This window comes from Myotis daubentonii, chromosome Y (assembly GCF_963259705.1).
Source record: "Myotis daubentonii chromosome Y, mMyoDau2.1, whole genome shotgun sequence".
In the NCBI taxonomy this organism is placed as follows: domain Eukaryota; kingdom Metazoa; phylum Chordata; class Mammalia; order Chiroptera; family Vespertilionidae; genus Myotis; species Myotis daubentonii.
The window spans coordinates 1,164,890-1,192,461 of NC_081862.1; the positions used below are offsets into that span (position 1 = coordinate 1,164,890).

At 45.2% G+C, this 27,572-nt stretch overlaps 1 pseudogene; it reads left to right on the plus strand.

The window, feature by feature from the left end:
* Positions 1 to 798: 798 nt before the first annotated feature.
* The window catches only part of LOC132225598 (histone-lysine N-methyltransferase PRDM7-like), a 542,611-nt pseudogene continuing 515,837 nt past the window's right edge, over positions 799 to 27,572 (plus strand).

A 27,572-nucleotide genomic window follows, 5' to 3' on the forward strand; every position in this document is an offset into this window, starting at 1 on the left:
ACCCACAGTTAAACGGGTGCCTCGCGTGGGAACCCCTTTGCCGCCGGCCTTCAACCCCCAGCCGAAGACCCGGGGTGTCCTCCCGAGAGGAAACCACTCTGTCAGCCTCCACGCACCCCAAGTCCGCTAACCCGGAGGACCCCCGGGCTCCGCGCCCAGAGGAACGCTCAATCCCCCAAAGCTCAGACCCAGCACACCCCGAGCCCGGGCTCCCTAACCACGGCACCCCAGAAAGACCAAATCCCCACCTCCGAGACCCGAAACCCTGAAGCCTGTCCTTGAGACCCCAAATCTCTGTGCAGGAGCCCAAATCCTCTCACCCGAGCTCCCCAAGTTTCCTGGCCAGAAAGACCCGGATTGTGTCCCGCGGGCCCATCTCCTCAGCCCGTGACTTCTCTGCCCCTTGAGGCGCCTCCTCCCGCGTGCATTGCTCCGGGATCGCGGGTGCCATTCCCGAACCCGGTTCCTCCCGGCACAGCACCCCCAACGTCAGGGCGCCTCCACCTCCACCCCCAGGGCCCTCAACCCCCCACCGCGCCCCTCAGTCCCCCCCCACCACGCCCCTCAGACTCCTGACCGCGCCCCTCACACCCCCCACCGCGCCCCTCACACCCCCCACCGTGCCCACAGTCCTCTCCGACCAAGCCCCTCAGACCCCCACACCGCGCCCCTCACACCCCCCACCTCGCCCCTCAGTCCCCCCCCACCCCGCCCCTCAGACTCCTGACCGCGCCCCTCAGTCGCCCCCTGAGACCGCGCGAGCCGCCGCGGTAAGGAGGCGCCCCCTGGTGGGTCTTAATGGCTGTGGCCCTGGCCACCTGGTCCCGGTCCCAGTCTGTCCTGAGGCGGGAGCGGGTTCGTCAGCGCCTCCTCCTCACACAGGCACTGCGGCCTCCTGCTGGGACTGGGCTGGCGGCACCATAAACCCCGACAGGGACCCCCAGGAGCGGCCCGAGAGGAGGCGGGGAGAGCAGGGCACAGAACCAAGGTGAGGGGGTCCACGGGGGTGGAGGTGGGGACGGGGGTGGGGACGGGGTGGAGGCGGGGCGCCCCCCCTCGGGCCGGGGCGGACGGACGGACGGTCTCTCCTCCAGCCCAGGGCCGCCTGCAGGGACGTGTCCATCTACTTCTCCCGGGAGGAGTGGGCCCACTACTTCTCCCGGGAGGAGTGGGCGCAGATGGGCGCCTGGGAGCGAGCCCGGCACCGGAACGTGAAGAGCAACTAGGAGGCGCTCCTCAGCATTGGTGACCGGGAGGGGGTGGCGGGGCCGCGGGGGGTTGGGGGGCTCCGTCCAGGGCCCCGGCTCCGCCCCGCTCGGCGCTGGCTCTGCTGTTCATCCCTCAGCTCTTCGCCCGCAGGACAGACTCTTTCTTTCTCTCCTTCCAGGTCTCAGGGCCCCTCGACCCGCCTTCATGAGTCGCCGCGGCAGAACAGCCAGGCACGGGGCGGAGGACTCCGAGGACTCGGATGAAGAGTGGACCCCGAGGCCGCGAGGTGCGGGCGGAGGGCGTGCAGCTGCCTGACCCCGACCAGGTGTTGGTCGGGCGGGCTCTCAGGAGTTACCGGGGAGGAGCAAGAGGCAGAGCAGTTACACACCAGGGGCTGTTCACATAAACCCCTTTTTATGAATCATTTATTTTACAGAGAGAGAGAGAGAGAGTGAGAGAGAGAGGAACCTCCATCGCTGCCTCCTGCCGGCCCCCCACCTCACGGTTCATAGGTCGAGGCTCAACCACTTAGCCACACTGGCCAGGGTCAGAGAACCTCTTTCAATGTGTAACAATAATTATATACAGATTTAGTGTTGACACTATCACAGAAGTTCCCCCATTTCTCCCCCTTTTCTCACCTTCACCCAGACCCACCCCCCAAATCTACAATAATAAAACCATAATATGCAAATCCAGGGAGGACCAGCTGAAGGACTGGCCAGATGACCAGGCTCTGACACCCACTGGCGTCAGGCCAGCCAAGGCCTGTAAAACACAATTGGTCCGGCCCCACCATCCCCCATGATGCCCTGCAGAGAAAGGCCCAGGCCACTAGCCACTAGCCACTGGGTGATCAATGGGGGCTCCCCGTCACTCCAAAGAGGGAGTCCCAGGCCACCAATGCACAGCTGGGGCTGCTGAACCAGTCCTCCATCTGAAGGCGATGGATCGCAGGGCTCCCAGACTGTCAGAGGCGCAGAGGGCACAGGCCGGGGTGAGGAATCCCCCTCCCCCCCCCTGCCCCCCCGCCGCCATTCCTGGTACATAAATTTATAAATTTCCTGCAATGGTGCTCTAGTATATATATACTAGAGGCCCGGTGCACAAAAATTTGTGCATTGGGGGGGGGGGGTCCCTCAGCCCGGCCTGTGCCCTCTCACAGTCTGGGACGCCTTGGGAGATAACGTCCTGCTGGCTTAGGCCTGCTCCCGGGTGGCAGAGGGCAGTCCCAATCCCTAGGTGCAGACCCTGGTTGGGCTCAGAGCAGGGCTGATTGGGGAGTTGCGGTGCCGCCCCCTGTCACTCACAGAGCAGGGCCTATCAGGGGGGTTGGGGCTCTTTACCCTGTTACACACAGAGCAGGGCCAATCAGGGGGTTGGGGCGCTGCCCCCTGTCACTCACAGAGCAGGGCCTATCAGGGGGGTTGGGGCTCTGTACCCTGTTACACACAGAGCAGGGCCAATCAGGGGGTTGGGGCGCTGCCCCCTGTCATTCCCAGAGCAGGGCCCATCAGGGGTTTGGGGTGCGGCCCTCTATCACCCACAGAGCAGGGCTGATCAGGGTGTTGGGGCGCCGCCACTCTCACACTCAGGGCAGGGCCGATGGGGAGGTTATGGCTCTACGCCGTCACACACAGAGCAGGGCCCATGTGGAGGCTGGGGGGTTGTGGCCCCGGCCCCTGTCACACACAGAGCCGCAGGGTGATCAGTGGGTTTGGGCGCTGCCCCCGTCTCACTGATCCCGGTGCCGGGAGGCATATTACCCTTTTACTATATAGGATAGAGGCCTGGTGCATGGGTGGGGCTGGCTGGTTTGCCCTGAAGGGTGTCCTGGATCAGGGTGGGGGTCCCCACTGGGGTGCCTGGCCAGTCTGGGTGAGGGGCTGAGGGCTGTTTTCAGGCTGGGGGTGACTGAAGCTCCCAACCACTCCTTTTTTTCTTTTCTTTTTTTTTTTTTATTCTGGGCCAGCTTTAGCTCTGAGGTTTGGCTCCAGCTCTTAGGCCTCCACTGCTGAAAGTAGGTTTCTGGCCTTTGCTTACAATGCTGTGATCCTGCTGGCTGAAGCCCAGGACTAAAGCAGGTTTCTGGGGTTTTGTTTAGCTTCTATATTTGTTACATAGTTGCTTAGAGTTGCAGGTCAGAGGCCTGCAGCGGCAGGCAGGGAATTTTGGAGTCCTCTGTCACTGAAGCAAGCAAGCCTCATGTTAGTTTCAAGCTGCCTGGCTGCCGGCTGCCATCTTGGCTGGCAGTTAATTGGCAAATTGCCCTGATTAGCCAATGGGAAGGGTAGTGGTCGTATGCCAATTACCATGTTTCTCTTTTATTAGATAGGGTATATATATATATATATATATATATATATATATATATATATATATATAATTTTCTTAAGCTGTTCTCTCTCTGGGAGCACACACACCCCTCACCCTTTCCCCTCTACTCCCCCCCACTAGGTGTGCATCTCCTAAACTAAGAGACCCAGGAGACTTGCACCAGGGAGTATGGGCAGTGGCAGGTCATTCAGGCTAACCCCCTGAACCTGGCTCCAAGGCCCCTTTGCTATGACTTTCCAATGAGCCAAAGCAGCCCGCCTAGCCTGAATTCTTTCCTTTAACCTTTCTAGAGCAACACAGCAGCCCAGCCTAGGCGCTCTCCTGCTGCTGCTTCTATCCTAAGTCCTTCCTTGTTTCACTGTCCCCAGCTTTAATAAACATTCTTTCAAAATAAAAATAAATAAATAGCCATTGCTTGGTGCCTCAGTTGGTTGGAGCATCCTCCCATACACCAAACATTTTTGGGTTCCACCCCCAGTAGGGGTGTGTATGGGCTACAAGTGATCGATGTTTCTCTCTCATATCTATGTTTCCCTCTCTTTCTTTCTCTTCCTCTCTCTCTAAAATCAATAAACATATATTCTCACGTGAGGATTAAAAAATAATAGTAGAGGGCGATAAATGGTGATGGAAAAAAATAAAATAAAGCCTGGAAACCAAGATGGCGGCATAGGTTAACGCAGGAGATTGCTGCCTCGAACAACCAATTCAAGGGTACACCTAAAAGACAGAACGGACATCATCCAGAACCACAGGAAGGCTAGCTGAGTGGAAATTCTACAACTAGGAGGAAAGAGAATATCATACCCAGACTCAGAGGAGGCCCAGTGCTGAAGTGAAATACTCAGGTTCGGAGTGTGCGGTTGTTGTTTTCAATCGGGAGGGAGTTTCTGACTCTGAGCTCCAGATCCGGGCGAGTCTCTAGGGACCCAGATTCAAACAGGAGAAGCGGGACTGTCTGGCTTCGGTCGGAACTCGAAGGCAGCTTTCTCTCCGAGGTTTGCAGCAGTTGCTGGGAGTCTGTGAGGCAGAGCCCCTAGGGACGGAACTGAGAGCAGCCATAACTGCGCGCTGCAGCCCGCCCTGTAGATCCCCGGGGACCCGCCCCGCCCAAGCCCTGCGCAGAGCCATTTGCCGCATAGCCTCAGGCAAACGCTAGATTAGCACCGCCCTAGAGATCCAGCACAGAAGGTCTCCCAGTGCAGACACAGCTGACTCTCATAGCCAGTTAGCCTGGAGGTCAAATCACCCCCGTTATTGCCAACCGACAACAATCAAGGCTTAACTACAACAAGACTGCGCACAAAGACCACTAGGGGGTGCACCAAGAAAAGATAAAAAAATGCGGAGACAAAGAAACAGGATGCAAATGTCAGAAATGGAAGATATAGAGCTCAAAACCACACTTTTAAGGTCTCTCAAGAACTGTCTAGAAGCTGCCGATAAACTGAGTAAGGCCCTCGGAAAGACTGGTGAGACCGCTGATAAATGTAGTGAGATTCTCAAGAAATCTAATGAGATCGTCGATATTGTGATAAAGAACCAACTAGAAATTAAGCATACACTGACTGAAATAAAGAATATTGTACAGACACCCCACAGCAGACCAGAGGAGCGCAAGAATCAAGTCAAAGATTCGAAATGCGAAGAAGCAAAAAACACACAACTGGAAAAGCAAAGCGAAAAAAGAATCTGAAAATATGAAGATAGTGTAAGGAGCCTCTGGGACAGCTTCAAGCGTACCAACATCAGAATTATAGGGGTGCCAGAAGATGAGAGAGAGCAAGATATTGAAAACCTATTTGAAGAAATAAGGACAGAAAACTTCCCCCACCTGGTGAAAGAAATAGACTTACAGGTCCAGGAAGCGCAGAGAACCCAAACAAAAGGAATCCAAAGAGAGCCACACCAAGACACATCATAATTAAAATGCCAAGAGCAAAAGACAAAGAGAAAATCCTAAAAGCAGCAAGAGAAAGAAACTCAGTTACCTACAAGGGAATACCCATACAGCTGTCAGCTCATTTCTCAACAGAAACTTTGCAGGCCAGAAGGGAATGGCAAGAAATATTCAAAGTGATGAATACCAAGTACCTACAACCAAGATTACTTTATCCAGCAAAGCTATCATTCAGAACTGAAGGTCAGATAAAGAGCTTCACAGATAAGGAAAAGCTAAAGGAGTTCATCACCACCAAACCAGTATTATATGAAATGCTGAAAGGTATCCTTTAAGAAGAGGAAGAAGAAGAAAAAAGGTAAAGATACAAATTATGAACAACAAACATGCATCTATCAACAAGTGAATCTAAGAATCAAGTGAACAAATAATCTGGTGATCACAATAGAATCAGGGACATAGAAAGAGAAGGGACTGACTATTCTTGGGGGGAAAGGGGCGTGGGAGATGCGGGAAGAAACTGGACAAAAAACGTGCACCTATGGATGAGAACAGTGGGTGGGGAGTGAGGGCGGAGGGTGGGGTGGGAACTGGGAAGAGGGGAGTTATGGGGGAAAAAAAGAGGAACAAATGTAATAACCTAATTCACCTAGTACTTACAAACTGATAAGAAACAGATCAACAAAAAATAAAATAAAATAAAATAAAGAATAATAATATAATTATATAGATATAGAACATTAACAAACAAGTATACAAAAATATAAAAGTGAGTAAAAAATAACTAATTCAGAAGAGTTGTCATCACATAGAAGGAGGAAGGTCTGACGGGTGAGCAGTGCTCTAAGACCTGCATGGGGACATATGGGAAAATTATTACTCATGGTAGTTAGGGGGTTGGGTTGTGGGCCAGGGTAGGAAGTAGTTCACTGTTGTATCAGGTTCCATGTCAGCCATGGCATCATCTGCCAGGTTTCATGAAAGTCGGGTTGGTAGGGTCTGTAGTTCCATGGGTCAGAGGTTGGAACATAGCTGAAGTCACGACGTTATCTCTAACTTGCCCGAAACTGTGTTTCTGTGGTGACTAGACCTGAGTCTTTGTTCCTAAGACTGTGTGATGCTGATCAGAATCTAGTGATTAGGAAAGGTGGCACAGTCCACATGTGCAAAGGAGGAAGGATAAGAAAGAAAGGAGGCAAGGTGGTCCTGGTGCCATTGGACTGGACAAGGCCAGTGTGAAGACAGAAGGCAGAGAGGAGAAAGGGCCAGGTTGCAGAGTAGAGATTCTTTGCAGTTATGTGACTGTCATTATATGTGTGTCATGAAAGGCCAATTTTTTTTTTTTTTTTTGCTGTTTAGGGCAATTTTATTTTTTAAATCCTCACCCAAGGATATTCATTGAATTTAGAGAGAGGAAAGGAGAGAGACAGAAAGGGAGACAGAAACATCAATGTGAGAGAGGAACATTTATCCGTTGCCTCCCGTGTACACCCCAATACAGATCAAACCTGAAACCTTGTGGTGTACAAGACAATACTCCAACCAACTGAGCCGCCCAGCCACGGCTAGGCCAATTTAAATATATATATATATATTGAACAGAGGATGAAGTACAGATGGGGTTTTGTCTATTTTTAAACATTTTAAGAAAATTAGCGGATGCTCCTAATAAAAGCATAAGCCTAATGAAACATCAAAAAACATTTCCAATCATCCTTGGTCTGTCCTTAGATCACTCTCTGATTCAGAATTCTGAAAAAATAAGAATCCCCAGATTTTGAAATAATTACCAACCAAACATGATTTCTGACCCGGCAGGCGTGGCTCAGAGATTGAGCATCGACCTATGAACCACGAAGTCGCAGTTCGATTCCCAGTCAGGGGACATGCCCAGGTTGTGCGCTCGATCCCTGCTGTGGGGTGTTCAGGAGACAGCTAATCCATGATTCTCTATCATCATTGATGTTTCTCTCTCTCTCCCTCGCCCTCTCCCTTCCTCTCTGAACTTATATGTATTATTGATTTCTCACCATCTTTTAGCTAAACCTTCTTGGGTGGCCTTCAGAGTGGAACAGAATAAACATCAGAAGGTGAGTATTCCCCAAATCCTGTTGAAAAGAAATTCTTCCTCCTGGATGCAAATGCAGGGAAGAGGAGAAAAAATCAGAGTGCAGCCTAGAAACTGCCACCTTTCTTTCCTGACCTCTTCAACAAAATGCCCAATATCATCTCAGTCGTTAATAACATCAGCTACAATAGTAGCTGCCACGGGTTTTATCTTCACAATGCTTCAGACTCTAAGAATTCTACGTGAATAAACTCACTTAAACCTTACCACAACCCTATGAGGTAGGTACTATAACTATCACCGTTTCTGATGAGGAAACTGAGGTTTCAGACATATACAAGTGTTTGATTATATGTCTGAGATCACAGTATTGGTGGGCATGCACTCTAATCCATAGCTTCATCTCTAAACCACTTACAAGCTCATTAAAATTTCCATACTTTTATGCAGTTTCCACTGTCTTATCCATACATGATTACATCTTTCACTGACTGATGATTCCAAACACTATGCTGCCGTGAGAGATGCACTAAGACTTCCGACTCGCGGAAGCTTACTGACATATAGGCAGTTTGCACAGTGAATGGTCCCCCATGAAGAAGGACATAGGAACCCCAGCATCAGAGCCTCCTGGTCAAATAAAAGAAAGCATCTCTCAACTCTGGGGAGCTTCAGGTTTGACAATTGAGAAACAATAAATAAAGTGACTTAAGAACTTCATAGAGATGACACACTATTCAATAGAAGCTCATCCATCTGGAACTGGTTTTGAATACTCATTCCAGTAAGAAGCATGGCTTCTTTCTCTGAGCTCTAATTAGGCCAGTGTCATCTTGTTTGAATCATTTGCTCCGCCTGCCTATGTCTGCATTGTGAGCTCTTTGGTTCACAGCAGATTTTTCTCTTCCAGAAGTCCCAGGCCCAGCTCAGGGTCCCTGAGGGCCCCTGAATGTTGGCTGAAAGAGTGCTTTAAAATTTACAAATTAAACTAGAATAGGGTCAAAAAATAATGAAGATAATTTACATGTGATTTCAAATACAGAGACGACTGAGAGGTACATTGATAGCAGGACTGTAATTTGACATTCACACTTTACCAAAGAGCTCACAGAACACTTTGGTGAACACCGTTATATGTTATGTTCATTATAACATTAAGAATTAGCATGTTATAGGTCAGGGAAAATGAAGAGAACTAGCTAGGAGCACAACCTTATTCAAACAGAATTGGTGGGATCCAACTACTCTAATTACAAATATTCTTTCCGTGATATACTAATTTGCACATCCTATATAATATGCTAAGTGTCCAGTCACCCGTTCAACCAATCAAAGCATAATATGATGATGACATGCTAATGCCACTAACTGCTCGCTATGATGTGCACTGACCACCAAGGTGCAGACAGTCAACCGGTAGACCAGTTGCTATGACGTGCACTGATCACCAGGAGGAAGACGCTCTGACCTATAGGTTAGCTTGCTGCTGGGGTCCAGCTGATCAGGACTGAGCGAGATGGCCGGACACACCCTGGAGTCCTCCTGCGGTTCCTCCCCAGCTGGCCAACCTCCCGCGTCCCTCCCCAGCCCCGATTGTGCCCCAGTGGGATCCCTCAGCCTAGCCTGTGCCTTCTCGCAATCCAGGACCTCTCGGGGAATGTCGGAGAGCCAGTTTTGGCCTGATCCCACAGGCCAGGATGAGGGACCCTGCTGGTGCATGAATTCGTGCACTGGGTCTCTAGTTTTAGCATAATTTTCCTTATTTTCATGATAGGTTTCTGCCAGCCATTTCTTTTGAAAAATATATGTTTTTATTGATTTTAGAGAGAAAGAGGAAGGGAGAGGGAGAGAAGCATCAGTGAGAGAGAAAAACATGGATCGGTTGCCTCCTACACAGAGCCCCACCTGGGATCTAACCCATAACCAGGACATGTACCATGACCGGGAATGGAACCGGCAACCCTTCAGTTCAACCAACTGAGCTACACCAGCCAGGGCTCTGCCAACTATTTTTCTTTCTTTCTTTTTTATTCTTAATCCTCACCCAAGGATATTTTCTCATTGATTTTTAGGGAGAATAGAAGAGAGAGGGAGAGACAGAGAGAAATATCAATGTGAGAGACACATTGATTGGTTGCCTCCTGCATAAGTCCAGACCAGGGCATGGGCCAGGGAGGAGGATCCAGCAACCAAGTCACTGGCCCTTGATCGGAATAGAACTAAGGACCCTTCAATCCGCAGGCTGACACTCTATCAGCTGAGCTACACTGGTTAGGGCCCAACTATGACTTATTTTCTTACCAGTATCTTTCACTCTCACTGTTCTATAAAAAAAAAAGATCCTTAAGGCATGGGTTCTAGTCTTCAATTCACAACCCACATTGGCCATTTCTTTTTCCTCTAATATTCATACTTCCCAGGTATTTCAGAGTTGTTGAAGTGTTCATTGAAGTCATGTATGTGAAAATACATCATAAACCCTACATAATTAAATAAATGCATGTTACCTTTTAATATGGGACTTCCACATTGAAGGCAAAGTCCAGGACGTCATTAAGTAATGAGTCTACTTTGAAGGAATTGTCAGGAACAGCAAATTTGTTGACCACCAGTGGCTCAGAGCAGACTCAGAAACCAGTGCCCCCTCCTGGAGAAGCAAGTCCCTGTGGACAGCACCCTAGATCGAAATTGGGTAAGTTACATAATTTGGAGATTTCAGTTTCACTAATTCTTCTAGAAAGGCTAATCAGTATAGCCTAGGTATGTGGGGTGGACTTTGCATAGGCCTGGATTTGAAACTGGAGTTAGCGCTGAAGCTTTGAGCTAATCTTACCAACTCTCTGAGCTCCTGAATGCTAATGTGTAAAGTGAACATAAGGAAACATGGGCCACATATAGTTTGATAGCATTAAATTAAACCTTAAACAATTGACACATGCAAGTTGTCCAATAAATCCATCTGTGATAATAGCAACCATATTCTCTTGGTGTTGTGTGCCCAGGTCTTTACTCAGTGCCTAACGCATAATGTTCCCTCAATACATACTTTATGAGTGACCAAAGCTTGGGAGGTTGAACCTCATAATGGGATCATCTAGAAACTAAAATTGAATCAGCCACCAATAGTCAGTGTGGAGTGCTAGTCTTTTAGTTAATGGAGGAAAATACCACATACTATAATAGAACAGGCGATCATTTGATGGTAGGACATTGTGTGTTTTCTGATAAGATAGGGACTAATGTTCCAGACCTCATCCCCTCAGTCACCTGCCCTTCTCCCATGTAGACCTCAGGAGAAAGGAGATCGAAGTGAAGATGTATAGCCTACGAGAGAGGAAGTCTTGTGTCTACCAAGAGGTCAGCGAGCCCCAGGACGATGACTACCTATGTAAGCTCACCCTCACCAAGGAGCATGTTATGTCTTGATGCAAGAATTTCACTTGGTCTTTGGGTGCCCAAATCATTCCCTTCCTCTCGTGACCGGGAGTACAGGATTGAGGCTCACTGATGTGAGCTCTTTCGGAAGCTCTTCATGTCCAGGAACATGCACTGCACCCTCCCTCTTCCCTGTTGCTCTTGCCTCCAGATTGTGAGAAGTGTCAGAACTTCTTCATTGACAGCTGTGCTGTGCATGGGCCTCCTACGTTTGTAAAAGACAGTGCCGTGGACAAGGGGCATGCCAACCGCTCAGCCCTCACTCTGCCCCCTGGGTTGAGAATCGGACCATCAGGCATCCCTGAGGCTGGGCTTGGAGTGTGGAATGAGGAATGTGATCTGCCCGAGGGCCTGCACTTTGGCCCTTATGAGGGTCAGATCACAGAAGATGAAGCCACAGCCAACAACGGCTACTCCTGGCTGGTGAGAACTTTACCTCTTCCCTGTCCTCTGGCTTCCCCATCCCTCCTGTGGCTTGGGGGGCCCCCACCTTCTACATGCTAGGACATGGATGGGGACCATATGGTTAGTTAGCTCTGTGTACTGGGCGGACTTTGCATGAACATGGAGCTCCTCTCTAAGGATCAGAGGGTAAATGGGAGCAAAGTGGTACAGACTCCTCCCTTGGGGGCTCCTGCTTAGTGGACAAATCAATTCCGACGTGTAGATGATGAGTAAGAAAAATATCCTGTGATCACCATTGGCAGTTGAATCACCATGCAGGCTGAAAGAGATTTGATGACAGTAGAATAAAGTAATTCTTCTATTATATACACACAACCACACACACACACACACACACACACACACACACACAACACGGCCTTTAACTTCTTTTCCTGAAATGCAGATCACCAAAGGGAGAAACTGCTATGAGTATGTGGATGGAAAGGATACATCTCAGGCCAACTGGATGAGGTAAGGTCACTAGGCTTCTGGGTGCCAGAGTGGATACTCATGCCTCACAACCCACATGTCTGTCCTTCCCATCATGCCTCCCTAATGGTCTCCCTCAGTTCTCTGTTCCCCTTTTTTCTCCATACAGTGATCTTTAACATCTAGAGACACTTAGGAAAAAAGGAGGTAAAAGTATAGCATATGTCCTCAAAATAGAAGTCTCTGGTTTGGGCACTGACTGGGAAAACCTTGAGGACCCTGTATTACTCTGTGATTTATCTAATGGACATTAGTTAAACACCTACTATGTTCCAGTTTAGAGGAAGGAATCCATTACTTACACAGATTACACAATCCATGACCCTAGGGAGGACTTACTGCAGACGGACATGAAACATTTTATTTCATAAACATTTAACTCTAATTTTCCTATTTTTCAAGAAGTGCCCAGTGCCCAGATAGCCTTGAACTAAGGATAGTCTAAACCTGTGAGGGCAGCACATCATCCCAGACTCAGTTCTAACTACAACTGGGTGTTGGAGCCTGCAGAGTAATAGTGCTCATGGCCCTTTCCTGAGGGGCTCTCTTGTGTCAGGGGAGACAGATTATGAATAAACTACTATTGTTCTGTGTTATTTTTCTAAGACAGAGAGACCTCCACGTTTCTGTGGGAACCTGGGGGAGGCAACTGAATGATGCCTTCAATAAAGTGTGGGGAGACTCGACAAAGGCCTCTGAAGAGAAGGTAGACTTGGACTGAGTGTTGAATGATGTGAGTCCTAGATTAAGCCCCGAGTTCTGTGGTGTAACACAGAACCTGACTTACAGCTTAGAGAAGCTAGAGGTCACCAGGTTTGATGGGGAAGTCTGCAATGAGGCTTTGGAAATGGCATTAGGCAGGATGAGCACTGTGAGCAGGACTTAGAGACAGGAATTCACATGACATTGTGACAGAGGCTTGGACATTGAACAGAAGTTTCCCCAGGAGCATGGGTGTGGGTGCCATCAGTGCTGAGGGCCTTAAGCTTCAGTGAGGAGCTGGGCACGAATATGACAGGTAGTGGAAACTCATCGCCTGTGGTTTTCTTTCCTTTCATCTGCCTCAACGCCAGGTATGTGAACTGCGCCCGGGATGACCAAGAACAGAACCTGGTGGCCTTTCAATATCACAGGCAGATTTTCTACCGAACCTGCCGGGTCGTGAGGACGGGCTGTGAGCTGCTGGTCTGGTATGGAGAAGAGTATGGCCAAAAGCTGGGCATCAAGAGGGGCAGCAAGTGGAAGACAGAGCTTGTGGCCGGGAGAGGTGGGCACCACTCTTCTTCAACATGGAAAGAAAGAATTCTTAGAAGTTTTCATGCTCCAACTCTCAAGTAGAGTAAACTCCACTCTGGAGTCAGCAAAGCTTCAAATCAGATGCTGCAGAAGATGTATCTATAAATTATTATCCTCTTTTACTCAGGAGTTCCTTATGAATTTTAATTCCTTATATGTCCTGGTTTGTGCATGCAGAAGGGCGTAGGTGGTTTCAGGAGTACCACTTCCAAGAAAGATGCTGATATCTGCTCTCGTCTCAATTTAGACTTCCCAACATTCAGATTCGCATGATTGCATGCTTCAGGGTGGTGGTCTGGGAGAAAGGGGTACTGATTTCTGTCTTTGCTTCAGTCTTAGAAATGCTCTTAAAATTATGCGAAATTCAACCAACTGATTTTTCTTGAGTGAAAAATTAATCTTGATGTCATTAGAGTAAAATATACTTGGAAATTGCATTTCAGTTTGAATATAAAACTGGTAATTAGAGAAGTGTGCATATAAAAAAAAATCTTCACCTGAAATTACCCACGGCTTACTGTTCATTTGCAAATCCTCACTTTCATAGTTAGATTCAGGCAGTCAGAATATGTTAATAGCTTCACCCATTTCATATCCTAATACAGGAAATCCAGTAGCTCAATGATAGGCATACATATGCTTTACAGAGAATCTCTTAAACTACTTGGCAAAGGAAACATATTTCTTGCAACTCTGCACATGTTCTCAGGAAGCCCTTTCAGGAGTTCCAGAGACTAGCCCATCAGCACCAGTTTTATGCTGCAGAAATGGCATCTTTCCACCCAGGCACTATGTAATCTGAATTTTAATCACCTCCTTTTCTTATCATCCCATCCTTCCCCATCTATTCTCAAACAGCTGATCAATTTACCTATACATAGAAAGAAATCTGTTACATAAATTCTGTTCTGATACAGGAGACAAATTCTGTGACAGTTAATGAATGTTCTTGGTTCAAATTAGAAGTAGAAATATAAAAGTTAATTAAAACAGTTAAATGACCTCATATAACTCTCTGCTATTATACTAAATTTCTATTTAGTACAGAAATACTCAAGATATTCTTCAAAATGAAGGTTTCCAACAACTACGCCCAAAATGTCAATTTACTTGGTCCCGATGTGTGCTGTTCTGTATTTCAGTGTTTTTAACAATCACATAGGTGATTCTGATGCCACTTTGAGAATCTACTTTAGGTTGTTTGACAAAAAAACATATGGCTTGTATAGGATTTATGTCAATAGTACACAGGAGTTATTAGCATATTTCATATAATAACTAAGTCAAATATTCTATTTTCCAATGGCTGCCTTCTCCCCAGTTCCCAAGCAGACATAGCCATGATGAGAACATAATAATTGCAGTTGTAAATTAGAACATTGTATCTCAACTACAAAATATTAGCAGAAGCTGCCAAGTGCCTAACACCTGCATGGTTATTTGGGGTAGTATTTCATAAAACCAATGTATGAAATTTCTAATTGGACCAGAAGGGAATAATGTCAAACAGTTAAGATCAGCTTTATATATCACTTGGTGATAATTATCCCAAGTGTGAAAACTTAGTGCATATGTTCACATTACATAATACTTGGTGGTTCATGTTTATTTGCTTATTAATTCCTGCATCTATAGTTCCTAGTAGAAAGTACTCAATGTTAGCAGCTGAGTAAATGCATGTAAATATATTTTTGTAAACTAAAATATTGACCCAAATAACTCAAATGGTATTTCTCTTTATTTTCCTTCTTTATTTTAAATGAAATAGCCATCTGTATTAGAAGCCAATTTTGATGGGACTGATGGCAGCATTTCAAAGTGAAGATTCCTGCTCAGTGAGATAGTTTTAACACCTTGTTTCCTGAACCATATTTTGGAAAACTTCCCAGTTCTACATTAAAAGCGGGGGAACTGGGGAAAAAATGCATCTGTCCACAGGGCTCTATTGCTACTTCAGTTTTTGTCAAGTAGTCCACTGGCACATTTACCTTCCTTTCTTAGCTATACAATATCCAAGCATCCAACTTTTGGCTGATAAACTGGTTGCTGTCAGTGCACACAGCAGTCCAGACAGAACACACATGTCTCAGCCCCCTACACTACAGAGAACCACACTGCAGCCGTGCTATACTAGAACATGGGGAATCATTTGAAAGGGTCAAACATTGCCCAAGTGAAAGTAAAATGAGCATCTATTGTGTTCAAATCCATAATTTAGAATCAAGTAAACTTGAAAAAATGTTTCACCACTATCTGATTAAAGTTGGTTTGATGACTGGAAACATAAACCTGGCACATAAAGACCAATATGCCAAATACACAGAAGTCATTATTAGACTAAGTAATTTGATTCAGATGGTTAAATGGGTTACATTTTACCCATCAGCCTTTCGGCATGGGATTAGTAGAACTTTCATATAGCCCGGCCAGTATGGCTCAACAGTTCAGCGTCCCCAGGAACCAAGAGGTCGCCAGTTCAATTCCTGGTCCGGGTACATGCCCCAGCTATGGGCGGCATCTCCAGGAGGGGGAAGCATGCAGGAGGCAGCCAGCAGTGATGTTCCTCCTTCATCCATGTTTCTCTCTATTCCTCTCCCTTCTTCTCTCTAAAATTCAACAAAAACATTTAAAAAAAAAACCAAAACACCCCTCACATATGATAGGAAACTTCAGAAATAAAGGAAATGCCATATGCTATAAGTATTTCAGTGTATCAATACTAATTTAATGAAAACACATGTTATTTTTATCAAATTGTTTACAACAATTAAAAAAAAATTAACTTTGATCGCTTGAAAATAATTAGAAGTACCACTTGGGAAAGTGTTTCGTAGAGCTTTTCTAAAGGTACTTTTATTTACTTTCTGATTTGCTGTTTTTGCTCCTTGTTTCCCATTTATTATAGATTTATTTAATTGCATATGTTTCATGAAGATAAAAACAAAATAAAAATTAAAACCAATTGTAAGCATGGACTCTTATTGATTTAGCTTTTATGAAAAAAAATCAATGTTTATAAGGTAAAGAGAATTTACTTTTTATAAAGCTGATTCAAAAAATACTTTTTTAGTATCAAACTAGTTTCTGAATATATACTGAAAATTTTAGAAAATAATTATAAAAACAAAATCAATAAAATTGCATTTCCAACAGTGATTTATAAATTATATCTTATGTAATTTAATTTAATTTTAGTAATGTTTATTTGTCATAAGTCACATATGTTAAAGGCTTAAATAACTTCAAGACAAATGGCTAAATCTTACAAAATTATTCTTCAGCTTTAATTCAAATTAACTGAAAAAAATTGTCCTGAAATATGTCAACATAATAAGTGAAATAAAGAGGAAAAGGCAATAAATTTTTATAAAGAAAACCTCCACTTAAATTTGTATTAAGAAATAATATTTTACCAGTCAATACTTTTATAATGCTGGGATATAAGAGCCTTTTTATTTATAAGAAGGCAGGTACCTCTGAATTAACTCATGTATATCAATGGAAATGTTTCTTTAAGTGAAATAAATTTTTCATACAAGTTATAAGGCAGAAATATATTTTTTAAAAAACCCTATACAATTTAATAAACTCTTACAAGAGCTATAAAGGAGGGAGCAGGAATCACTCTAATAATTAGGCAAATCAGTTGAGTTATTTTTATTCTATAAAAATGTCATTTAATAAATTGTATTTAAGTAAAAATAAAAGAATTTGGAAGAGAATTAAAATATGTTTAGAAAAGAATATCTATTAAATAAAATATAACAAAATATTAGAACTACTCAAATTAGAAGCTATTCTATACATCAATTCTAATATGCTTAGCATTGTCCAAGAACCAACAGATTTTAAGTATCAATTAGCATATGAAATGCTATTCAAAAATTTGTAATACAGTTGGATAGACAAGATAAGAAAATGAAAAAAATTAAAATTGTTTATTTAAGTAATTATTGATACAAGGTAATGGTATACTAGTGATGCCTTTGTAATAAGCTGGTGATTATTTAACAGGAAAGCAGTAAAGTGGAGACCAGATAATAAAGGCATGCCATTTATACAGCTTGCCAAAAAGCTTCATTTAACACTCTCCAAGTCTGTTCCCTGCTGGTCAATAGGGGAAGGGTCCAGACAAAGGCAGTTTATACACATGCCCAATAAAGTCTGAGTGATGAAGGAAGGTGCTTACCTGTCAATCACACCTGGAAGCAAGTCAGAGGCCAGAATAGGCATGGCCACTGAAAGCTCTCAAAGCCTGAATACATATTTTTAATAATTGCAAATATATTTATTATAATTTACAGATTAGTTAAATTATATACAAATAGAATCTATATACATAAAACCCTAATATGCAAATAGAATGAATGGCGGAACAACCAAACAATCGGTCGCTGTGACATGTGCTAACCACCAGGGGGTGTGCGCGGAATATGGCAGGCATTGGCCACAGCAGGATGGTGGAGCAGGTGAGTGGGGACGCCAGACCAAGGCGGAACACTGGTCGCTGTCATTGGGGCGAGTCTCTGGTGGTTACTGAAATTTTTTTCTTACATGTGCCGCGGTCCCGCCCGGCACTCATACCTGCTGCCAGCCCTGTCCTTGCTCACACCCACTTCTGGTGCCTGATGCTGGACCCAATTCTTGGTGCTGTCAATGGGTGTGAGTGGCAGCTGCTGGCCCCAGTCACCTCTCAGGGTTTCTCCATCTTCCCATGCTCCTGAGGGGTGATTGGGGCAGCAGCTGCTGCTTGCACCCGCTGACAGCACCAGCCCTGCTTGCATCCACTGCTGGCACCCAACCCAATCACTCTGTGCCATCAGCAGGTGCGAGTGGGGCCAGCACCATCAGCATGTGGGAGCAGCAGTGGGAGCAGGGCTGCCGGCAGACAAGGGACCAGGGGTCTTGGTGGGAGGGGCCGGGTGGGGGTGCATACAATGGGCTGAGACCACCCCTGTGCCCACCGCAGCCTCATGGCTCATAGTTCCTTTCAAGGTGCACGAATTCGTGCACTGGGCCGCTAGTTTTTCTATAAAAATCCCAACAAACTGATTACATTTTACTCATTGTATCTGTAGAAGCCAATTTAGAAGTCTTCTAGTCCCCTAAATTTACCTTCTTTAAATTATAAAAAAATAAAATAAAATCTGATAGTTTTGATTTCAAGTTAAAGATGAAGAGGTGCTATTATTACATTTTGACACTCAAAAAGGGAAATTTTACCTATCTGTACAAAGCCTTTCATATGCTAATTGATACTTAAAACACCATTGCAAGACTTTAAGTGCATTAAATGTTTGATTTGAATTTCCAAGAATTTTCTTTTTAAGATGGTGGTTCTAACAACTAGGATTGCAATGCAACTAAAAAGAATTGTTCTTCAATTCAACTTAATCATGATCCCTTCTGTTCTTCTCATCACCCTCTGATCACTCCTTTTAAAGGAAGGTAGTAAGTGGGAGGATTGTTAACCAAGCTGTTACTCATTTGGCAGTGAGGTTGAGTTTGGAATTCCAAGAGAACAATTTCCCACAATCCAGTTAATGTAAAATATTCTTCTTTCCAAAATAGGCAGAAGTGCTAGATTTCAGAAACACAAAACACAACCTAAATCTCTGACACAAAATAGTATACTTCATTCCAGTTTTAGAAGAATGCCTATACATTGTCAGCAAGCTTTTTTTTTCAAGGCAAATGATGCCTTCTTTCCACCTGACATAGCTGGTGCCTGGAACCAGTCACTTTCATGGTGTTATGCATTCCCTATGATTACCCAAAGTGGAGGACACAAAACACTTTGACTAAGTGCTCTGCAAAAATCTGAACAACTTTTATGTTGTTGGCTTCAAAGAGTAAATAGGTGTTGCAGTATTAACCATGGTTAGGTTAGTTAGTCTTTTATCTATAAGGAGGTAGATGCTCCTGAATTAATTCATGTATATCACTGGGAATTTGGTCTTTAGATGAAATCATTTTTCTTCATACAAGGTATAAGGCAGAAATATGAAAAAAAACTATGTGATTATCAACACTAATAAAAGAGAAAAATGGTAATTGGCGTACGAGCTACCCTTTTCATTGGCTAATCAGGGCTATATGCAAATTAACTGCCAACTAAGATTGGCAGTTAACTGCCAACAAGATGGCGGCTAATTTGCATATGTAGGCACAATGCAGGGAGGCGAAAGGGAAAGCAGGAAGAAGCCCCCTGCCACTGACAGTGATCGGAAACCCAGGGGGGAGCTAAGAGCTGGGGGGCAGGGCAAAGGCGGCCCTGGGGCCGCCTTTGCCCTGCCCCCCAGCCATGATCAGAGAATCAGGTGCCTTTTCCACCCTGGCCAGTGATAGCAGGAAGTAGGGGTGGAGCCAGCGATGGGAGCTGGGCACGGTCGAAGCTGGCAGTCCCGGGAGCTAGGGGTCCCTTGCCTGGGCCTAAAGCGGAGCCCACCGTCGTGGGGCCGCTGCAGCTGTGGGTCCCCGCTGCCCAGGCCGGATGCCTAGGCCAGAGGCGTCAGGCCTGGGCAAGGGGCCGATCCTGCGATTGGAGAGTGATAGGGGTCAACGCCTGAGGGCTCCCAGTATGTGAGAGGGGGCAGGCTGGGCTGAGGGACACTCCCCCGCCCCCCCCCCCACACACACACACAGTGCACGAATTTCGTGCACCGGGCCCCTAGTATAAAGATAAAAATCAATGGCATTTCAGAGACAAGTTAGAGTGCAAGTATATGAGAAAAACTTAATATGATTATAAAGATGAGGAACTGATATGACTGTATGTATCTAATATGTTTCTTTATTCCAAGACTGTTTTAAAGATATGATATAAAATTATCTGGAAAGAAACCAATAGATATAAACTCTAAGAACTGAGAAAACAGAGATGTCACACAAAGTAGTTCAGAAATGAGAAGGTGACTTCTTACACTTTGTTTCATGAAATATTGGTTTGGAATGTTTCCAAATTTGCCATAAGAATTCTTATCATTGGTGATGGCTAGGGATTGGCAAAAATGGAGGCTGAATAGACAGAAAGTGTCCTGTGCCTTGTCACAGAATGGATAGAAGGATCAAATAAATTGAATAACATCAACTGGGAATTGGCAAACTAGACACAGCTGGTGAGACAGGCCTCAGCTGGAAATGGAAGAGGAAGCATGAAGAATGATAGGATTGGGGATCTGGGCTGGGGGAAGAGAGATGCGTGATCACCAAGATGAGATGGTAAGAAGGAACTTGTTCTGCACCAAGTCTAGGTCCCTTGGGGATATGTGTAATACCCGAGTGTGGAAGGGAGGTACACAGGGCTGCTGGAGGCCAGGAAATCTAGATCTAAGTCCATAGCCATAAGAGGCTGCCCCCAGAAAGGCAGCCTGAAGAGCTGCCCCAGTCACATGGAGCTTGGGGGAGAGAAATTCATAGTAGCACGGTTGTTTTGTCTCTGTTTTGTCTTTCTTTTATTCGCTAACCCAGTTCATGGGACCTTTCAATTATAAACACTCACTGAGGCTGTGGTGCAGGTGGAGGTTCAGTTTTGTGGAGATTGCGAAGAGGCTGTGGAGGGGAGCAGGACAGGGAGAGGTGATCGGGAATCTAGCATTGAGACATCAGGTCCCTCCAAACTTAAGCAGCCATTTTTCTTCTGAAGAGCCAGCTCCTCTCAGCACCTGTGGGCAACTAGTGCAGCTGCACCCAGCCTCCAGCTTTGCAGAGGAAATAAAGACTCTGAATAGCCCCAAGAAGCCCTTTGTGTCTGGGTTGAGGGGCGATTCAGTCCCTGAAACCAACACAGCAATACCCTTACCTAAGGCCCTTGCCACAAACAGACTCTTGAGTGATTAAGACAGACAGCATGCTGACAGGCAAAAGCAGGCAAATTGATCCCACCGGTTTGCATCCAAGGAAGGAGGGACAAACACAGAGGAGCAGTGGATCACTTGGAGCTTCAACACGGTGCTGACTACCTAACAGGAAACTGAGGAAGTGGCAAACAGAACAATAGGTTGGGGACTTAAACCAGCCCCTATTGGACATTGAGACTCATTATTTTTATCATTATTTTATATATTTTCTTTTTTTCCATCCTTTTCCCCCTCAATTCTCTCTTTTTCATCCTGCCTCTCTTCTCTTGTCCCCGCTTTGGCTTTTCTCTCCACTTTCTCTTTATCCCTTATTAAAAAATTATCTTCTTTATCAGCTTTATTGACGTGTTATTATTATTGTAGTCTCTGGTGGCTTACTCATATATCTCATTTCCTCTCCCCTGCTCCAAGTCCATGCACCCTTCTCTTTTCTCTTTCTTCGCTAGTCAATTTTCTATGCTTTTGTTTTTCCTCTCCTCTCTTGCTCTCTTCTTCTAATTGTTTAATTAGTTTCACTCTCTAAACTCAAGCCTATCTGCTCACACCTCTATTCTCCTTTCCCCAAAATAGGTAATTTTTTTAAAAAAACGTTTTATCTTTTTATTTTTGCTTTTCTTCTTATCCTCTTTTTCTCTGTACACCTCCTCTATACTGAACTGTAAACCTTCCCCTATTTATTAAATTCCTTACCTTACTTTCTGTATATAAGCTCTGCCTCTACAGATTCTGACCCCGCCCCCTTGCTACTGTGTGTTTTTTTTTTTGCATTTTGGGAGTTTGTTTGTTTGTTTTGTGATGTTTTCTCCCCATATACATTTTTCTTTTTTTTTTCTTTTCTCTCTCCTAATTCTCTTTTCTCTGGCAGTCATTTTAATGGGGTTATCGGTGCCTTGAGTATATTCATGTTTTGTTCCCTTTGTGTTATGTCTTATTGAATTGTATATTGTGCTGTTTGGTAATGTGGTAGAGGGTGAGCCACGTAACCAAACACCCTGAGAGAAAACTCCATCCAGGAATGGGACAATAACATTCAAGACCCAACTAAACCAAGAAAAACAAATATCCCAAGGAATGGCCATCCCTAGAATATCCATCCCAAAAAAACTGAGAGAATGCACCACTGGGTCCCACAAAACATCTACTATAAAGACAAACTCAAAAAAATCTGGGTGACATAGAAGTTTGATCTAATATTGGTACATAGAAAAAATGACAGAGGAACAGAAAAAAAATGGGGAGACAAAGAAACATTCCTCCAATGAGAGAAAAGGAGGAATCACCAGAAAAGGTAGTAAACAAAATGGAGGCAAGCAATTTGTCAGAAAAATAATTCAGAGCAATGGACATAAGAATGCCCAAAAGGATGAAAGTCATTTTCAACAACATGTGAAACAATCAAGAGGAAATGAAGAAGAACCAGGAGGAAACAAAGAATGACATAGCTGCAATAAAGAACACAATAGAAAATATCAACAGTAGAGTAGAAGAAGCTGAGAACTGCATCAGTGAGCTAGAGGACTAGAACTAAAGATAGAAGAGCAGCAACTGGGAAAACAAAAAACAAAGCAAAACTTCAAGAGCAGGAGGAAAGCCTAAGGGAGTTTTGGGACAACACAAAATGAAACAACATCTACATAATAGCGGTGCAAGAAGAGGAATCTGAGCAATGAATAGAAAACCTGTTTGAAGAACTAATGACAGAAAACTTCCCTAAGTTTGGAAAGAAAAATCTTACACAAGTCCAAGAAGCAAATAGAGTTCCAAAAAGATGAACCCAAAAAGACTGACAACAAGACACATCATAATTAAATTGGCAAATGTCAATGACAAAGTAAGAATCTTAAAGGCTGCTAGAGAGAGACAGAAAGTTATCTACACGAGATCTCCCATTAGACTATCAACTGATTTTCCAAAAGAAACACATAAGGCATGAAGGAAATGGAACGAAATATAAGTGATGCAAAGCAAGGGATTGAATCCAAGAATACTATACCCAGCAAGACTATCATTCAAAACTAAAGGTGAAAACAGGAGCTTGACAGATAAAAAAAGGCTTAGGGAGTTTAAGCCAAGCAACACAAGAAATGCTAAAGGGACTGCTCTAAAAAGAAGTATTAGAAAGGGAAGAAGAAACACAGATATAAATAATAAAAATGGCAACAAACAAAGACCTATAAATAACCTTAAATGTAAATGGATTAAATGCCAGAATCAAAAGACATAGGGTAGCTGAGTGGATAAGAAAACATGACCCACATATTTGCTCTCTACAGGAGACCCACATCAGAACAAAGGACTCACACAGACTGATAATGAAGGAATGGAAAAAATTTTTCAGGTGAATGGAAATGAAAATAAATACATAAATAACGCTGGGGTAGCAATACTTATATCTGAGGAAGTAGACCTCAAAGTGAAGGCCATAACAAGAGATAAGGAGTGCCATTTCATAATACTAAAGGGAGCAATTCAACAAGAGGATATAACTTTGTTAAACATATATTCACCCAAATACATAAAAAACAAAACAAAACTTTTGGAATATATCAAGGGAGAGATTGATAGCAACACAATTATAGTAGGGGACTTTAATACCCCATTGATACCATTGGATAAATCCTCCAAACAAAAACTCTGCAAAGAAACATCAGCTGGGGTGGGTGCCGGTGGGTCTCTCCCTGGGCTCCTGACAGGGGCCAGATCGACATTGCCTTCAGATGGCCTCTCTATGGGCAGCCTAGCAGCCAGCAGACCACTAGAAGGTAGGTTCAGAACCAGCTGATTCCCAGAGCAAGTGCAGAGGAAAACATCATGATCTCCATGTGATCTTACTAGGGCCCAGGCTAATTATAATAAACTAGAGGCCCAGTGCATGAGATTCATGCACTCAGGGGCCCCTCAGCCCGCCTGAGTGCTCTCGCAGCCCGGGAGACCTTGGGGGATGTCCAACTGACGGCTTAGGCCTTCGTCCCATCAGTCAGACATCCTTAGCACTGCCATGGATGTCAGCCTCTGGCTGAGTGGCGCTCCCCCTGTGGGAATGCACTGACCACCAGGGGGCAGCTCCTGCGCTGAGTGTCTGCCCCCTGGTGGTCAGTACACATTATAGCAACCAGGCATTCCACTTGTCAGTTGATTTTCATATTACCCTTTTATTATATAGAATTTTGCATTGCGATTTTTACACACCCCCACCCCCCATGAGTTTTTCTTTTGCTTATGGGTAAGGTCATACACAGTAGAAATATAGTTATATAACCCTTTTCCATCAATTACCCTTGGCTGTATATGAAAATCTCCATCCAGAAAATTCCCCATTTAAACCAAATAACCCAGGGAACTTGAGTCTATTGTGTCTCTTGACTGGCTCACTCCTTGTTTAGAGTATATTTTTAATGAATCCTACTTTGCTTTATTTCTGTTTTGTTGGTCTTAAAATCTTTTCTGTGCCAACAAGAATAACTGAGGTCCTAGCCAGTAACACCCATTGTTAACTAAATTACTGTCAATTTTACCTTCTGAATGTACTACATACTTTTAAATGTTTCCTTCTTCCATCCAAAGTCAGAATGAAAAGACAAAAGCACAAAAACTAAAAGGAATATCTCTGTTTTCTTCTTCCAGTCCATTTTTGTGCAGCAGACTATGTGCTTAAGCTTCCAAATTAAAGCCATTTTTATCTCTACATATAAAGCTATCCTATCTAATAAAAGAGTAATACACAAATTGACCATCTCTCCAACACACAAAATGGCCGCCCCTATGTGGTCAAAGATGGCCACCCCCATGTGGACACAAGATGGCCATCAGGGGAGGGATCAGGCCTGCAGGGGAGGACAGTTAGGGGTGACCAGGTCTGCAGGGGAGGGCAGTTGGGGGAGACCAGGCCTGCAGGGGAGGGCAGTTAGGGGTGACCAGGCCAGCAGAGGAGGGCAGTTAGGGGTGACCAGGCTGGCAAGGGAGGGCAGTTAGGGGAAACCAGGCTAACAGGGGAGGGCAGTTAGGGGTGACTAGGCCAGCAGGGGAGCAGTTAGGCTTCAATCAGGCTGGCAGGGGAGTGGTTAGGAGGGGATCAGGCAGGCAGGCAGGCGAGCGGTTGGGAGCCAGCAGCCCTGGATTGTGAGAGGGATGTCCCAGATTGGAGCAGATGCAGGCTGGGCTGAGGGACATACCCTCGTGCCCTGTGCACGAATTTCATGCACCAGGCCTCTAGTAAATGAAATAAAACACTCCCTTATTTCATGTAGATAATTTTCTTCCTTATTGAGTTATTTTCATATACATATCTACACTAATAAAAGACAAAGCTGCTAATTGACCATACCTTTGCTATGCCCTAAGCCACGCCCACCAGCCAATCAGAGCAACTATATGCAAATTAACCCAACCAAGATGGTGGCTGGCAGCCAAGGAGCTGGAGCAAGCAGGAGGCTTGGTTGCCTGGGCAATGGAGAAAGCCAAGCTTCCTGCCAGCCCTGAGGGCTGTGGCCTCCGCTAAAGGCAACAAAGTTTCAATTATAGAAGATAAACAAATCCCATATACTTGCTTCCAGCCAGCCTCCACTGGGAGCTTGGGTGGCTGGGAGTTGTGGCCAGCCTGTAAACAGTCATCAGTCCCTCACCCAGGCTGGCCAGGCACCCAGTGGGACCCCCACCCTGAAGGGGCTGTGGCCAGCCTGAAAACAGCCATCAGCCCCTGATCCAGGCTGGCCATACCCTCATAGATTGAGGGTCCCTGCTGGGGGGCTTAGCCAGCCTGAAAATGGCCCTCAGCCCCTCACCCAGACTGGCCAGGCACCTCAGGAGGAACCCACAACTGAAGGGGCTGTGACCAGCCTGCAAACAGCCATCAGCCCCTCTCCCAGTCTGGCCAGGCACTCCTATATAATAAAAGGGTAATAGGCAAATTGACCCTAACAGTAGAACGACTGGGAATGACTGGTCACTATGACACACACTGACCACCAGGAGCTGCCCCCTGGTGGTCAGTGCACTCCTACAGGGGGAGCTCTGCTCAGTCACAAGCCAGGCTGATGGCTGCCAATACAGCGGTGGTGGTGGGAGCCTCTCCCGCCTCCTCAGCAGCACTAAGGATGTTGACTGCAGCTTAGGCCTGCTCCCCGCTGGCAAGTGGACATCCCCTAAGGGCTCCCGGGCTGCCAGAGAGATGTCTGACTGCCAGCTTAGGCCCGATCCCCCAGGAAGTGGGCCTAAGCCAGCAGGTGGTCATCCCCCGAGGATTCCCAGACTGCGAGTGGGCACAGGTGGTCATCCCCCGAGGGTTCCCAGACTGTGAGAGGGCACTGGCCAGGCTGAGGAACCCCCCCGAGTGCACAAATTATTGTGCACTGAGCCTCTAGTATATACACATACACAAGTGGCCTGGTGCACGAAATTCATGCACATTAAAAGGGAATTAATTAGAGGAAATATTTTAATATTGTTATTTGCCCTTTGCCATTTGCCCGATGCCAGGTTCAGGGACATGAGCCTCATGTTCCCGGGCCGACACAGGGGGTGGGGATGTGAGCCTCATATTCCGGGCCCATTGCTGAGGGTGGGGTCATGAGCCTCACATTCCAGGCCCATTGCTGGGTTCTGGGACTCAAGTCTCATGTCTTTGGGCTGGCGCAGGATGCAGGGACACAGCCTGCTGATTGGCCATTACATGATGGTGTCCTGACCAATTTGCGTATTATCCTAGTATTAGATAGATTAACTAGAGGCCCAGTGCATGAAAATTCGTGCACTGATGGTCCCTCAGCCCAGCCTGTCCCTTCTCATAGTCTGATTGCCCTCAGGGGATGTCCTACTGATGGCTTAGGCCTGGGGAGTGAGCCTAAGCTGCATTCTGGCCTCTCTCTGTGGGAGGCAACCAGGCCATTCAGGGGAAGGCACTGCCCCCATCACCCTGCCACTATTGCTGCTGCCTGCTGCCATGCCTGCCTGCCCTTGGCCCTCGCAGCTGCCTAGGCTGCCTGCCCTCCCCCCTTGCAGCCACCGTGGCTTTGTCTGGAAGGACATCTGGAAGGATGTCCGGAAAGATGTCCAGAAGGATGTTCAGTTGTCCAGTCTAATTAGCATATTATACTTTTATTATTATAGATTTTTCTTTTCCTATTTCAAAGTATTAAAAAAGTTGTATTTCTCAAAATATCACTTTATGATGAGAATTAGTAAGTGTTGAGAATCATAAAATAGGAGAGTGCAAAACATAAACAAAAGCATTTAGAAAAGTGAATCTGATTTTTTCTCTTTGCTGTTCATTTTAATAAGAAGTTGGAACTTTTAACTGTAGCAAATCAAGTTATTCTTAAATATAGGAATCAAATTTGAGAAATAGTTCTAAGGGAGAGAAAAATTCCTTCTTTTTCCTATTGGTTGCTATGCCTGGTCCAACAATAAAAATGACAGAAGATAGATTAAGAGGAGAAAATCACATTTAATATGTACACATGGGAAATTCAGAAAAGCTTGAAGAATTCCAAGTATAGTAATACAAAATGAGATAATACATGTTGTCTAGATTAAA